General features: G+C 38.3%; 1 protein-coding gene across 3 annotated transcripts in view; it reads right to left on the bottom strand.

Moving 5' to 3' along the window:
- The window catches only part of PPP3CA (protein phosphatase 3 catalytic subunit alpha), a 172289-nt gene that overhangs the window by 149915 nt on the left and 6109 nt on the right, over positions 1-16265 (bottom strand). The gene's annotated exons all lie outside the window — the stretch shown is intronic.

Here is a 16265-nt window from a genome sequence, read left to right as displayed (position 1 = left end):
CTTCTGTTCAGACTCGATTATTTGATCCCAAAAAAGAGAGATGGATGCAAAAAAGATCAATCTGGAAGCCCAGGTCTATAATCTTCCATGCTCTAACCACTAAGGATGTCCAGGATTACAGAAGATTCCAACAAACTCAGGGCCCAAATAATTCCCCCCTCAGTGAGCAGGAGACTTCCACAGAGGAGGTGGAAATCACTGCAGAAGGTCAACAGGCAAAGGTCTGGCCAGTGGCTCAGCTTTCTCCACTATGAACAGAGAACGCCACTGGGATTTCCAGCTGGGTGAAATTCAGCTGACCATGGACAGTGACAGGGTTGCTATTAGTTTCCAAATATCAGTCAAAGAAGCACGTCTGATTAATTCAATTTTGCAGCCCTTTGAGTGATGTTAGAGGCAGCTGCTTGTCTCAAGATATCAGATTAAAAAAACACCATAAAACCTCACATGTTCCCACCCACAAATATGGATTTGGATCTATTTACAGAGGCTTCATTCTCAGTGTTGCACTCATAAACAGTAAGGATTATATTTTAAAGACACAAGAGCCTATGCTCTGAACACAGCTAGAAGAAAGTTCTACTACAACACTGGTAATGAGATTTACAAGGAAATGCTCCTACACATGGACAAATGTTCCAGTGTAAAGGCAGCTATGTATCCATTCAGGAGTTTCCAGTATAGGAAAAGATTTCTGTATGAAACCAAAATGTACAGAATATTCTATTTAAAAGGCAATATAGCAAGTTTACTTCCTCCTTTGTTGATTTTAAAAAATGCATAACTTCTTTGTTACACTTCATCTTTGGAGAATATAATAGTTCATATACTGCACATAGTCATTTAAAAAGCTGAAATGCTCAACCCAATTAAGCCTTTTTAAAGAAGTTACTGCAGTTTTTCAAATATGCAAAAATCAACAAAAAGGAACAAGCACATCCATAGCTGTACTTTACCATTTTCAGATGCACTATCAGATGTTCTACAAAATGGTCCTATGATTCTTCATTTTAGAATAGATATTTAATAGTGACTTTAGTCTGTTATTCTAGTTAGTTATTTAGTTGGTTAAGTAGTTAGACTTGTGCCTTGCATCACAGATGAAATAATTTTAAGTTTTAGCAATCACCTAACGAGCTTCACATTGGGAAGCAAAAAGCAGAAGACCCTCAGCTTCTCTCCTTCCTCCTTCTACAGAAAGAAAAACATTTTAGAGTGGCACAGAGGCTCTTAATCCTACACCATGCAGAGTATCACAGGTCCTTCCTAACATGAGGTGAGAGTCTCCTGACCTGTATTATGTTACAGGAATCATGGCAACAGCACCAGAAATGCTGAATCTGCTCTGCCTGGATGGTGGAAGACTATAGAAGGAACCAGGCCATGAGCAGCAAGTCCTGCTCTCACATGGAAGGGAACAACAACCAAGACATCTTTGGCAAGCAGAGGTTACTGGTATTCAGTAGTTAACCTGGGCAGTCACCCTCCATTCCGCCCAGAAGGATAGGTGGCAGTAGAAATCATTTAACACAAACTTTTCTTATATATTATAAAACAAAAATCATTTCACAGATCAAGAGAAAACGGATGTCAGAGATGTTCCTAGTACTTTATATCACCAAGTTAAAGCAAGAGGATGACAAAGTTTAAAAAGAACTGCAAGTTTTATATTCATCAGCAAGACATTGCAAGATGAGTAAGACCTGGCACTTGTACCAAAAATACATCATTAAGCATTTTGGACTTGGCTTTAGGCAAGACTCTGAGAAAACAGGTCATCTTCTAGCCTTTGCAAGAAAATTTCAAGCGTTGTACCTCCCTCACAGACAGGATACTACGCCTCTTAATTATCTTTCAGCTGACCATGGAACTGAAAATGAGGAATCAGCAGGAAAAAGTGCTTTAGTCCAACTCCACTTCTACAAAACAACAAAGTATCAAACTCCAACCTTTTGCAGATGTTTACAAAAGCACTACACTGAAACTGCTCTACTAATTCTAAGTGCATATGAGTTCTTTAGGTAATGGTAATTTCCAAAAACCACCAAATTACGTCATTCTGGAAAAAAAATAACTAACCTTTCAAGAACAGAAAAAAGAGAAAACTAAAAGAGAAAGCTTGGTCTTTGAATTAAAGATTCCTACTACATTTCATTAGCCTGTCTCAAGACCACCCATATATGATTTTGTGATTTATTTGAGAACTTACCATCACAGACAAGTAAACTCCTTTGGCCTCTTGAACTAATCTAAAACTAAATACTTTCTTTTCATAGAACTTAGCGAAGATCATTTACCAGCAGCCATTTACAGAAACTGTTTAGGTTAACAGAGAAAAGGCAAACAGTATTTACCAGTCTTTTAAGTGAATTTACTCAGCCCTCTATAAACTGTTTTGCTTATCTGATACATTTAGAAAGGACTGACTGCTGGTACAGAGAGAACTACAGCCAGTGTGTGAAGCCACTGGTTCCTCAGCCATACCACCAACCTGCATCAGCAAATAAAAAAAAATTTAAAAAGGGGGGTAGGGGGAAAGAGAGAAATGGCTGCACTTGTCACTTCAGTTAGCTGGCTCAGGCACAAACTCAGGCACAAACTCAGGCACAAGCTTGTCACCCTTCCCCAGAGAGGTTTTCCTGAACAAAGTGCAGGTAAGCCACAGGGGCTGTGCTAAGCCACCCATCCTTGTGACTGCTCTGCATGCTCAGCAGCCAAACCACTGCCTCTTGCAAATATGCAACCACTTGACAGCCTTCACTGGCTCTTATATTAGTTGAATTAAAAGCAAAACAGTCTCCAAACAGCTGAAGCAAGTACTTCATTAGACAAAATTAAAAAGACTGGTCCATTTCTGCTCATGTCCAGTCCAGTATGGAGAGGCATAGGAATACTGCTCCAGTATGAAACACTGAAAAAATTATATAAACATCTGCAAATATCCCCTTCAGCTTCTTTTCATCTGAGTTTAGATGGAAAGTTGTTTTTTGTAAAAAAGTAACAATAACTTCAAAGTGACATATATATATAAAAGGAATCCCAACTTAGACCTACACAACCTTTTTTACTTCTGTATGCAAATATTCCATATGGATGATTCTCCTGACAGCGCACCTCAGCTAGGAAAGTGCTACAAGAATATAATTTTCTTCTCTTTTGCAGTGACCAAAATGGAAGTAGTCTCTCACATAATATTTGATCTGATTTTCTGTACTTGCTAGAATTGGGTATTTTTCCAAAAGCTTTCTGGCACCAGATCTCAAAGAAAGAACACCAACTTTTCAAGACACTTTGTTTTCTTTGTCTTTGGGATCATGTGACAAATCAATACAGTTCAGTAAAAAGAAAAAAGTGGGGGGAGGACAGGAAGAGGCAAGGGATAAATGTGAAGGAAAGATAAAGTGGCACAGGGTCTCCTCTCCAGACACCATCATCACTCCCTCTGCAAGCCATCATCTCTAACCCACAGAATGAGCTGTTCTGCAAACAGAACAAATCTTGGTCCTTCTTTTCATTAAATGCACAAGCCTTTATTAAGAGCAATGTCAACTTCAACTTGAAATGCAAAACCACTTTTTTAATTGTTGCCACCCTATCAAGGTAAAAATATGAACAATTATTTCTTAGTAGCTCTCCCTAATGCTGTATATTTATGATGCTTTCATTTTTTAACAACACGTTCTCTGAGAAGTTGCAAGCAATTTATTCTCTATATACAGATCTTCTATTAATTCCAGACAGATTTTCTTGCGGGAGAAAAATCACCACAGAAGATTCAGATCTTAAAGAATAATCACTTTGCCTTAGGAAGGTATGTATTAGAGAAAATAAAACTTCTTCGTTCTAAAAATTTAGGAGGCTTTTCAGAGAGTATTTGTCTTAATTAATTACTGCTATATAAAAACAAATTACTGCAAACTATACTGGGATCCAAGCAGTTTCCAAGGGTTGGGATAATCTGTACTTGGCTGAGTGCCCATGAACATCCTCCAGGCCGGAGGATAGAGCAGAGCAGTGTACACTCGGTTCTAAGATACAACAAAGCCTTTGGAGAGTTAAGTGACTGCACATCTGAGTCATTGTCTGAATGAGACATTTTGGCCTTTCACACACTTCCCAGTGCCAGAGAGACTCTGGATTTCAGTGAAGTTATATCAGAGTGAAGACAAATCAAAAATAAAAGGTGCTGCAAAAGCAATAGACTTAAACGTCTCATTGTAAGCTTTTAAATATTATTCTGCAGACAGCCCCACTATGTTCCTTCTGTAACAATTCAAGTAGAGTTAATAAAAGGTAACAAGTATTCCAGTTTAAAAAGAGACAAAAAGGAAAAGATGTGACTCCTCCAGAGAAGATGAAGAAGATATTTGCTACTGAAAACACTACAATTGATTTTGGAGTCAAGGCTTCACAGTAACAATTTAAAGATGAAACCTGCTTTTGTTCTGGAATCCTACTTGTGGAGATCATGTTTGCTACACCTGAGGGGAGGTGGCAGGGAATATATATACTCTAAGTTAAGAAAAAAACAAAACTCTACAAGGAGAACAATACACATACATGCATGCCAAATCTATTGCTTTCACCAGCCAGGTAATAACAAGTGGCACTATTTTGAAAGCAATATTGATGTAACAGATTGGGGCACTAGATTCCAAATGAGAAGAATAAAATGCCATTTGTGACTCTGCTGTTGGGATTTTGGAACACTTATTGTAAGGAAAATAAAATACAACATTGGATTATATTTTGCAGACGAAGAAATAAACATGATTCGTGACAAATCTTCCTGGCTGTTTTACAAGGCATAGGAGTGAACAAAAACAAAAGGGAAGTAAAAGGAATACCACTGACCTCACTGCACTTTTCTCCTGGGAGAACTAGTGGGCTTGCTTCCACTATTCTTTAAGAAAACATTGAGGTAGTTTATGTACATCAGCATACAAAAGGCAACCTTTAGGGGAGGGGACTGTACACCTTAAAAAAAAAAAAAAAAAAAAAAAACAGCAAAATCGGAAATTCTCAAAAAGAGATTTAAAAAACCTGCTACAGCCTGTTTGGGAAGACAGACTGCACAGCTCAACAGGGCAGGGCACATCAGTCAGCCAGGCATGAAAGAGGAACCCTCAGTTCTCAAGGAAGACAAAAGCTACACAGCCACAAATGAGGGCATGATTTTCTAACACTATTTTTCACTTCTTGTTCTTACATCACCCACTTTTCGCAAAGAACATGAATTTAATTAAACAACAACAATCTGCAATGTAAGGCCTGAACTCCTTCCTTTTCCACAGGAAGAGGGGCAAGCAAAAAAAAAAAAAAATGCACTTCACTTTTGGTACAAGTTACATGAAACCCAGGTCTAAACAGACTATAGACTGTATGAGAAAAGCAAAGGTCAAACATAAATGTTTTACACAGGTGCATAGAGCATAAGATCTAGATCACCCTTCATCCCAGCAGGGAAAAGAAGGACTTTATTCCACAATTTCAGTCTAACAATAAAACAAAAATCCATATCCTCTTGCTGCTCTTGCTGTGGCTATTGTCCTCATGCCAGGATAGCAAAACCACTTATAACAGCCTCATTTTAGAGCTCCAGGCACCAGCATAAAAAACTCTATAAGAACCCCAGCAAGGAGTAATCCAAGTGTCTTTGACTACCACGGGGTGGGCACATTCTCTAATACCTCCTGCAACAGATGCCTGGCAATCTAGTTACGGGAGAACACCACCTATTAGTGCCACCCAGCCCTCTCCAGTTTCATGCCCTGGACTCAGTCCAGGTATGCCCAGTTTAGAATATGGATTCAACTAAATGAGGCTGTAGTCTTGCTTTAGAAGGTTTTCTGTGAACTTTGCCCATCAGACAGGAAATACTACAGCTGTAATTATTCTGGGATACCTTATTATTTCCCATTGGACTGACTATCAGAATCTGAAAAAAGAAGCAGGAATAGTGTCTACAAAGAATTGGCTTTTTTAGCCAAGCATGGCACCAACTGGTCACAGCTCTTGCACACAATAGAAATAAAACACAGCAGACCTAAACTCCTCTGCATCTCACACCTACAGAAAGTAATATGGATGGGTACTTTTTTGTAGGTTGGTCCTGGTCATTTGAGGTGTCCTTCCAAACAGGCTTTTCCAGCAAATCTGTTCCAGGATTTATCCCCCTGCTGTTCAGTTCCATTCACTGGATCCATGAAAAAGTTTTAGACTCTCAACAAACAAGCCCCTAACACTCAATAGACATTGGAGTGTTTGGTTTTGGCCTGTAAAAAGCTTCAAACTTTGCTCTTTTCTCCCATTTCATTTCACTAGGATATTTTGTAAGTGTCCACATGGCAAACCTCACATAGCAGATAAAGAAGTTCATATTTTATTAATTTTTGCCAAGCATCTTAGATAAAAAACAAACTCCACATGAGATTAGGAGACAAATTAGGATGTAAACTTGAAAGACCAAAATATATAAGGCAGCTACAGTGTGTGTGTATGTGTACATAAGAAGCTTTCCTGTAATCGCTGTATTGTAAATATTTCAAGTACCTTGATTACAGAAGCTGATGACATGCATTCCAGTCATCACCATTTCCTTGGTACAGGAGAAAGGCATGACATTAAACAGTCCATATTAACACAGGTTTTATAGCAGTTAGGCCACCAATGCAAGAAAACATCCTTTCTTAATGGAGACTTCAAATTTGCTTATAAAGGGAAAGAAGAAAAAAAGTGACATACATATGCATCATTTTTTCTAAGATGCTAAGATGTTTTTTGATCTGGGAAGAGGGGTTTGTGTTCCTTAGGTTTGGCGCTTTTTTTTCCTTAATAATCAAAAGGCATTCATTTTGGTTAACTCAGGAATTAAGTTAGTAACCTGTCACCTAAGGCTCTTACAGAATTGAAAAGAAGCAAAAAGTCTTCTAAAGCTTCAGAATCTTTTCAGTACATAGCACGAAGTATTAATGTTTTTGCCTCTGCATCATCTGCCTGGCAACACAACTACACACAGCTATCTCCCTATCTGAATGGGAAGTTAAATGCTACAGAGGAAATTGGTGGGGTTTCAAGAAGAAAGCTTTTAACACTCACCTTTCCCTTACAGAGTGGTTCTGGTAGACATACTCCTCTCCAGCTGCAGTGCCACTGAACCAGAAACAGGCAGACTTACACAGACAAGGAATGCTATTCTGTCAGAAACTAACTAGCAGCATGCCTTGTATTTACTATCCAATCACAAACATCCAGGATTTTTCTATTTCCAGTTTTACAGTAAAGTTTAGGAGCACCTGCTGATCTCAGGAAGATGTTTGTAGGATATTAGTCCTACTGTGTACAAACACATTGTCTATATGGACCATTTTTCTGCTGGTTTCTTTGAAGAGAAATTGGGCCTTTGACAGAAACTTCTACAGTGCTGCAGATACACAAACATGAATAAATAGCTAACTATCCTCTCTGAGTCATTTATCATGCTCAGCAGTTCTCACTACTGAAAGCTAATACTCCTTTCTCCTTTGAATTACTTAAATGTGTAGATGCTGAAGCAGAAAACAAAAGGTAATTCAAATTCCTCTTGTGACTTTTCCTTAACTTCAAGCAGCATCCTTTCAGATGGTTGTTTTACACTGAACCAGTAATAAATCCAGCCTGTTGCTTTCCCAACCTCCTACAACACACAATATTTCAGAGCTTCTTTCATGGGGATGTATGTTTGCCCTAGATTTTAATTTATGTTATGATTTATACTACAACAAGGCAATTCATTATTTAAATTACAGTGTCTGTCTTTTTCCTCTAGTATCTAGTCAACTGAGCAACCCTGGAAGCCACACTTCCCAAAGAAAGTATTACCTCCATTATCCAGATTACTTATCCATTAAGGTGATGCCACCTACAGAACTTGCTCAAAACTTCTACTATGGTTGCTCTAGTAACTTTTCTGAAGCAGCCAGCATAATTTTGTCATACTCTGAACTTTTCCATGTGCTTATTTTCATTCTGTTACCCACATCAAAAGATTCCCTTATCTCAGGTTTGATTTTAGATTAACACATGCAAGATTCAGTTTAAAGGGCAACCTAGTCCGGTTTAAAAGGCAACATTCACCCTCATAAGGAAACAAATAAACACAAGAAAGCAGCGAAGAAAAAACATGCAAGAGAGAGTCAGTGCTGAAAGACAATTGCCATACCTCTCAATTTCAACTGTCATGCCACAATAAAAAAAATCAGATGAACCATGGACTAGGGAAAGATACCTACTTCCTTCCAGTAATCAGAAACTGGACCTTTCTGATAGTCATATTAGAAACACTGGCAGTAACCATAGAAGATTTCTATAAAAGCTTTCTTTCCCTTTTTCTTACAGTTGTACAAAGTGAAGTGTAGTGGTCATACGATCTGTCCTGCTTTCAAGCCTCACCAAGCTCCAGAGCTGCACATGCTTGGGAGAGTCTGAAAATTCTCAAGAGTGATCTGTGAAAATGTTTTGCCAGCAACACGACTAGCTACATATGGATACATTAACTCAAATATAGTATCTTCCCAGTGCAACATATCTTGCTGCTATGCTAAGATAATTATTTACATGGTAGACCCTTAGCAACACAAAGCATTCTTCCCATAGAACACCTTATTAGCAACCATAACTTTGCATTTTTAAGGGAGATTTCTGTATTTTGTGTTTGGTCAAAAGGTCTCTGAATTGATGAAGCATTTTAATTACCCACTTAAGAGAGCTGAGTAAAAGGTGATCACAGAAGGGTTGAGGTTGAAAGGGGACCTCTGTTGGTCAGCTGCTCCAACCAACACCTGTCCTCAAGCAGGGCCAGCCACAGCCAGCTGCACAGGGCCCCATCAAGATGGCTTTTGAATGACTCCAAGGATGGAACTCCACAACCTCTCTGAGCAAAAAGCAGAAACTTACTGTGAGAGCTGTCAATTAGTGCCCATTACCTCTTGCCCTGTCACTGGGCACTACTGGAAAGAACTTGGCTGCCCCTTCTCCATTTCCTACAACCAGCTTTTATACAGCCAGATAAGGCCTCTCTGAGCCTTGTCTTTTCTACACTCAGTGGCCCCAGCTCTCTCAGATTTCCCCAGTCCCAGGGCCATCTCTGTACACCAGCACTGAACTTGTTCCAGTACATCCATGTTTTTCTCACAATGGGGAAACTAGAACTGAATCCAGCATGGATTCAGTGAGGTATAGCCTCACCAGCGCTGAGCAGAGGATTCACCTCTATCAACCTGCTGGCAACAATTGTCTTTATGCAGTCATGAAGGATCTTGACAAATTCTCTAAGATGACCCATAAAAACCTCTGTCTCCATAAATCAAGAGGTGAAGGCAAAGAGTCTAACACACTTTCAGAAGCCAGAGCAACTGGATTATAACCAAAAAGATATCTGCAGAGGAACTTGCTGATGGGCAGTACTTCTGAGATAAGCCAAGGTTATACAAATAACCTATAGCAAAATATTGTCTGTTACAATAGGATACAAAATGTGAGGTTAAGTGTACAGAAAATTCACCTGCATTTAAATTTCTGTAAATGACAGTGATATCCCTCATCTTCTCGGTAGTAAACAAACAGTATTTACATATGAGATAAGTGTCACCTGAGATTCAGAGCTCCAGGGAAGGAACAGTACCTTGTTAAAAGGATAAAAGCATGGTATTCCCTGATGTACAAGCTCTCTGTACATATAAATTAACTTTCCTATACTTTCACATGTCCCATAAACTTTGAGATATGGACCAATTGCCAAGAGCCCAGCAAAGCACCACAAAGATGACTTACAGGACAAAGGCAATCTCTTCTATGATGAAAGGCTGAGAGAGCTGGGGCTGGCCCAGATGATCTCCAGAGATCCCTCCCAGCCTTAACTATTCTGGGCTCCTGTGAAGCTGTCACAGCTTGTGCTTTTTCATTGAGATTGACTGAGAAAGGTACTTTGACACATCATTCATAAAAATTATGGATACACTATTCCTCCAGTGAAGTGGAAAGCAGGAAATTAAATTATAAAAGAGGGGCAAAAACAACAAAAAAAAAAAAAATCAAACCATACCTGATGAGGCAGTCAACAGCCCAGAAGCTAAAACTGATCTCTCAGCTGAAATGAGTGCAGGTTCTTCTCCTTTTGTAGTACAAGTATGGGATTTTTTTTTTTTTAAGTTCATTTCTCTCTTCCAATTACCAAAAGTAACCTTATCTCAGGATGCTCCAAACACAGGATCCTAAAGTAATTTTCCCCTCCTTCTTACTGATAACATAAGGCTAGATTAAAAGTTGTTATGGTTAACAGAAACTATAAGCACTTCACCTCAGCAAACTTTTTTTTTTTTTTTAATATGCATAAAGTTTGTTCTCTGATAATCTAAACAAACTTAGAGGTATACACACAGAGCATATGACTAACTAAAATTTTCACCAACTGCCTTTGCCAGTTCTCTGCTTGTTGAGAGTCAAGCTCCCCAGAATCTACCACCCAGCTTCCTGCCCTGCTGCACAGGTACCTCCAGGACACTCACCTGAGCCAACAGGGCTCGTGAAGCAAAACACTACCAAAACAGCTCCCTGCTTTTGGATTTTTAAACTACCTTAGTTCTCAATTCCCTTAGTAACACATCACTGCACTGAACACACACCCCCTTGCCCACTGTGCTCTTCATTTCTTCTTCCCAAACTCTCCATCTGTCGTCCCAATACACCACATTATGCCATTAGGCTCCCCTCTAGTAATCACAGACACTACCACACACAAGAGCAGGTTTCTCAGGGAAGTAAATAATGTTCCCATACCTGCTGGTATCTTTAGTACGACCCATGTAATTTTAAGTTACTCTATTCTATCTGAAAAGTAAGTTAAATTTATTTTATTTAAGGTGACACAAATGTGTTCATTACTGAAGAAAACTTCTTTGTAAAGGGGAACAGAAAGAACACATATACACAAAGTCTTCTGCTTGTTTTTCCAGCAATAAAAAACAACCATATGCACATACACAGAAAACATTTTAGACTACACTTCCGAAGAGAGAGCAACAACGAGGCAAACTTTCTTGGCAAACCAGACACCTACAAACAGACAAGTTCATCCTCACTTGGTAAATGAGCATTGCAAAGTAGAAAGGCACTTAGCTCACTCTTAAAATAAGTGCTAATGCTGTAAAAGATCAAATATAACAAAGTAGTTTAAACCAAAGAGAAATCATGCACTGAAAAGGGAAGGCCAAAATAAGAAATCCTAGGATGACAACTTGATTCACAGTTTACTCAAGTTAATGAAAGACTCCAACTCCCACAGATTTCAGCGGGTTATGAAACAGGTCCTGCAGAGGGAAATGTTCCAAGTCACAAACAGCAATGCCGTATTTTGATACGTAATTGCCACCACTGCCTATGAAGAAATCCCTGGTGTAAAATAGAGAACAAATACAGTAATCTCGTTTTCTCGTTTTAAAAATGGCATGAAAGAAACAACAAAAGAAAGTTATTGAAGAGAACTAGATTGTTCCCAGCTGTTGTCATAAAATACTACAGCTGTTCATGCCATTGCAGCTAATGACCAGTTGCACTTTTTTAAAGATTGTAACACAGTATGACCATTGTAATCTACATCAAACTGAAACTTGGCAAACATCGTGGAAAAAAGACTAAGAAATCATTTAAATCCTGTTTGATTTTATTTTTTAATTTCTGTTCACAGGTTGGTTTTGAGTGTTTTGGGGGGATAGGAAGGGATTTTATTACTAATGGATCTTTATTCAAATTGTCAATTATGTTAAACTACATACAAAATAATGGTAAATAACAGGTATTAAATTATCAAAATTGTCTTTTCCAGTAATAAAAAGAAAAGTCAACCAATAAATCCTGGTTTGGTTTTGGGGTTTTTTTTGTGGGGTTTTTTTTTTTTTTGGTGTTTTTTTTTTTTTTTTGAAAGGAGGTGTGCTGACCAAAAGTCTCAAGTTCAAAGACGAAGATGAAACATCTTTTCTCTGGAGCCAAGAACAGGGTAGGCCTCACCATCTAGAAGCTTTTGTCTTTTTAACTGAACTATACATGAACCAAATCAGATTTTTTCATAAAGATTCAAGTACACAAATGCAAAGTAAGGCTCTCTCTAATGGAGCGTTACTCCTTGACATATGGAGAAAAAGCTAAAAGAAAGCATGTGTTCCCACATAAAATCTCCGCAGAACCTGAATCGTACTACTTCAAGTAATTTTATGTAATTTCTCAAGAAAATGACAGAATATAGGTTCCTCTCCAGCATGTGTCCTCCCCTCCAAGGTCATCCATATAGAGCTATGGACCAGAAAGAAATCCAATCCTGCACTGCTTTTTATCTTCCCTATAGTTACCAAGAAAACAAATAATTCATGAAGAAAATTAGAAGTCATTTCACCGCTTTCTCACTTTAAGACACAAAAACACTGCCAGAGAAATTCCAAATACTTTGGAAAGATGATGACCTAAACATACACTGCTTTGACCCATTTTTGTGGCAGCAGCATGGGACACAGTAACAAGTAACAAGCACAGCTGCAACAAAAAACCTATGACAATGAAACTTCCTTATCCAAAGGAAGGAATAATTGCTAAACATGTACTTACAGCCAAACTTAGCAACAGATAACAAGTTAGAGGCTGAGCCTCTTTTTCTCATTTTGAGACATTTATCTAGGCTGCAAAGGATTTCTTTCCAAATGATGGTCACTTCAAAACATGAACAGCCCTGAAACTTTATGCAGCCACATAGTTACTCATCTGTCACTATCACCAAATTAAAAAAAAAATAAAAAAGTTAAATTGTAAACCATACCTTCAAAGGCACTCACCAAAGTCTAAACTAAAAATAAAAATCTAATCACATGAGGCCATGTGGCCAAAATTCTAGTTTTGGATAGTCTGGATTCTATTAATTAAGGCTATTGAACAATGCCCAGAGTGACTGTCGTAAGCCTCTCTGTAGCATCACATCTGCATAAGCCATTGTTGTAACACATGAAAGTAACACATGTTAGTTTCACCATTCCAATCAGAAGTTTAAAGTGCACTCCCTTTCTTATGGCAACATTGTGCAAAAGCATCAAGTCTGCACAATTAGGAAGTATTAGACAAACATTGCAGCAGAATTTGTTCTATAGCAATTTTAGGGTTTTTTTTTTCTTCATTCCATCAGCTCTACATTGTGCAAAAGTCAAGATAATTCAAAGTACTTTGGCCAACAGCAATCTGATGCAATAAAATGCTCCACCTCTAAAACATGAGATGGAGAAAAATAATATAAGATAGAATTCTGTTATACCAATACCTGTCTCCATCAGTACATGTTTGATCACATTACAGCACTTTTTAATTTTGAAAACTTGATTTTATTAACCCAGATATGCCTATCTGAAAGATGAAAAATAGCTGCTACTTTTTTCAAAGATTTTATAAAACCCTTTTTCAGCATGATTTTTCCCTTTCTTTTCCACAAAGGTTTGGTACAATCTCCGTACAGACTAGGTTCTGCACCTTCTAAGCCTTAAATTTAAGGTGGGAGTTTTGAAATTCACTCACATATGGTGAACCTCAGGATTCTTCTCAAGGATTACCAACTGCACCAAATCTTACCTTTCATTGCTAACTAACTTGCATGTCTGATTATAAAAGCACCAAAGCACAAGGGCACATACCACCTCCCTTCCAAGTAAACCGAGAACACACTGTCCATCCATGCTGGCTTTACAAACCACACAAGCTGAAACTAACAGTCATACTATGAGTGTTCAACATAAACTGCAAGAAACCTGCAAGCAGCAGCTGAGCTGCAGAATAGAGACATCCTTCTGTGACAAGCTGGGTAGATCTTGAGCAGCACACTGACAGTGGAGCTATTCACTGAAAAGAAAGCTATAGTCAGCAGCTGGCGGCAGAGTTACAAGTCTGAGAAGAGGCAGAATATACTTCCCTTGTTCTCACAGGCTTCTCCAGGCACATACAGATACACCAAAAGGAAAGATACAGTGTTCTGTGAACCTCTTCCATTAAATACATGCACTCAGATCACTCAAATCTACCAGGCAGCACTTAGGCTGCTCATCATATTTAGCAATAAGCAAATAAGCATAAGAGGTGTTAAAAATGCAGGACAGGAATAGACGGGAAAAGGGCATTTTGAAATATGAGAGGGAGAAAGCATTAAAAACCCAACTTGATGAAAAGATAAAGGAGCTGCAACAGAAGTTCAGCACAGCTTTTAATTACAAGTAGAAAGAAGTTTGATTGATAGACAGTTTTCAAATGAAATGTTTTTGAAAACTGGTTTAATACACCCTTAAGTAAAAGGATGCTATCTACACCTTAGACACACAAGACACCCCAAGACACAAGAACTAACTTCTAATTAAAACCACCAATTATAATGAGTGGTGCCTTTCCACTCTGCTGCTTTTCCTCTCCAGCTCCAAACATAAATGGTGTTAGTTGACAGTTAGCTGGAGATGATGCTTGCATCCTAAATTGGTCTTAAATAAGACAGTCATGTTCTCCTCATACAGCAGTGTTGCTGTATCAATGTTACCATGCCTAAGCTCTCTTATAAATAGAGCTATCAGTCAATTTAAAACACACATAGATGACTGTCAAGGAGATACTACTCTGGAGGTGTTATTTCAACAGTGGCAGCTTTCTGGGGGAATAGTAAATAAGCTGGGAATTCGTTGAGATTTTTACCTTTAAGAGAATTATTTACCATCATAGCACTTATCATCTTTATCATCTTCCTGGATGTCCAGTCTCTTCCCTCAGTCAGTAATTACAGGAAAACAGTAAGTATGTACCTGGAGTACCACCTCCAGCAATTATACATCTCAATCTACAACCCAAGTGGCAGACCACTCAGTGAGCCACACACTAAGATGAACGTGCATACTCAGGCTGGACATGCAGTATAATGGTTTTCAAAACTGGGATGATACCTTCCACCATTGCTGAGTAGACAAATCCTTTATGGGGGAAAGTCAAGGTAAATGACTGATTATCACAAGAGGAAATTGAGTGTTCAGCTGAAGAACCATTGTGAAATCACAGCCTATATTTGATTCATGAAACCACATACAAAAGAATATAAGAAGGAACCTTTTCATGAAGATGATTTGAAGTGGCTTTTACTTCAGAAACTTGTGGCTTCTTTTATGGCATGCTTACAGCAAGTGTTAAGCAGTATCTCTCCATCTTAAAATACTTTCAAGGAAGTACTTTTTTCCACATTCCTTGAAGTTATGAAGAAGAAACTAATCCCCACTATAAACTGCTTCAACATCACTGAGAAGCCTAAAATAAGTTAATATTCACACTTAAATGGAGTATCAAATTTAACTTATAGTCCCGCTTTTGTACTATAAGTAGGAACCACTCAGCAAAACATAAGAAATTGGAAAAAATACCAAGGAAGATGATGTAGCCAAGCTACAGGTCCTTATTTATTGACGTTACCCAAAATTACTTTTTATAGAAAATCCCTTTAGAAATACCAGATGGAAAACACTGTGCTGAGTTCTAGAAGCCTAGAACTACAAAAAAGATAATTTAAAATATCAAGTTATATAAACAAAGGTAAATATATTTTGCACATTATCTTCCTGGCACAACCTGCACTGAAATGCAAGCATATCGATGCAACAACTATCATCTCTAAGGGGTATGCATATGGTGGAAGTAAATACCATTCAATCTGGGTATGGATAACAGAGAAAACAACTGTTCTCTTCAACATCCCCCTATAGAAAATGACCTCAACTGGTTCATATTTTCCAATTAAGTTAAATGCTGATATCATCCAGTACATACTCTGCTTTCAAGATTATGAACAGTGGTATTAAAGGCACCAGCTCCCTACTGAGGCTTAGTCAAAAAGAGCAGGCAATAGAAGGCAGCTTTAGCCAATGAGGAATTCAGAAGCATACAAAAGGGTTTTAACACACAAACAAGGCAATTTTGTGCCTGTGATTTCCTATCAGTCCTACGACTCAGCACACTCAGCAAGCCACTCTCATCATACAGAGCATGAGAAAATCCTCCCACCTATGGAGTGCAGCAATAACTCTGTAAGAAAGGCACCCTTCAGCAAGTGCACAATTTTCCCCCTATGCCTGTACAGCAAAAGACTTGTTTCACTAAAGGGCTTACTTACAAAATGATCTTAATGACTAAGAGGTTCAGTGAGTTCATAAATCAAAACAAATCACCAGCATTATTAC

The sequence above is a fragment of the Taeniopygia guttata genome, chromosome 4 (genome assembly GCF_048771995.1).
Source record: "Taeniopygia guttata chromosome 4, bTaeGut7.mat, whole genome shotgun sequence".
Taxonomy (NCBI): Eukaryota; Metazoa; Chordata; class Aves; order Passeriformes; family Estrildidae; genus Taeniopygia; species Taeniopygia guttata.
This window is presented reverse-complemented; position numbering and strand designations above follow the sequence as displayed.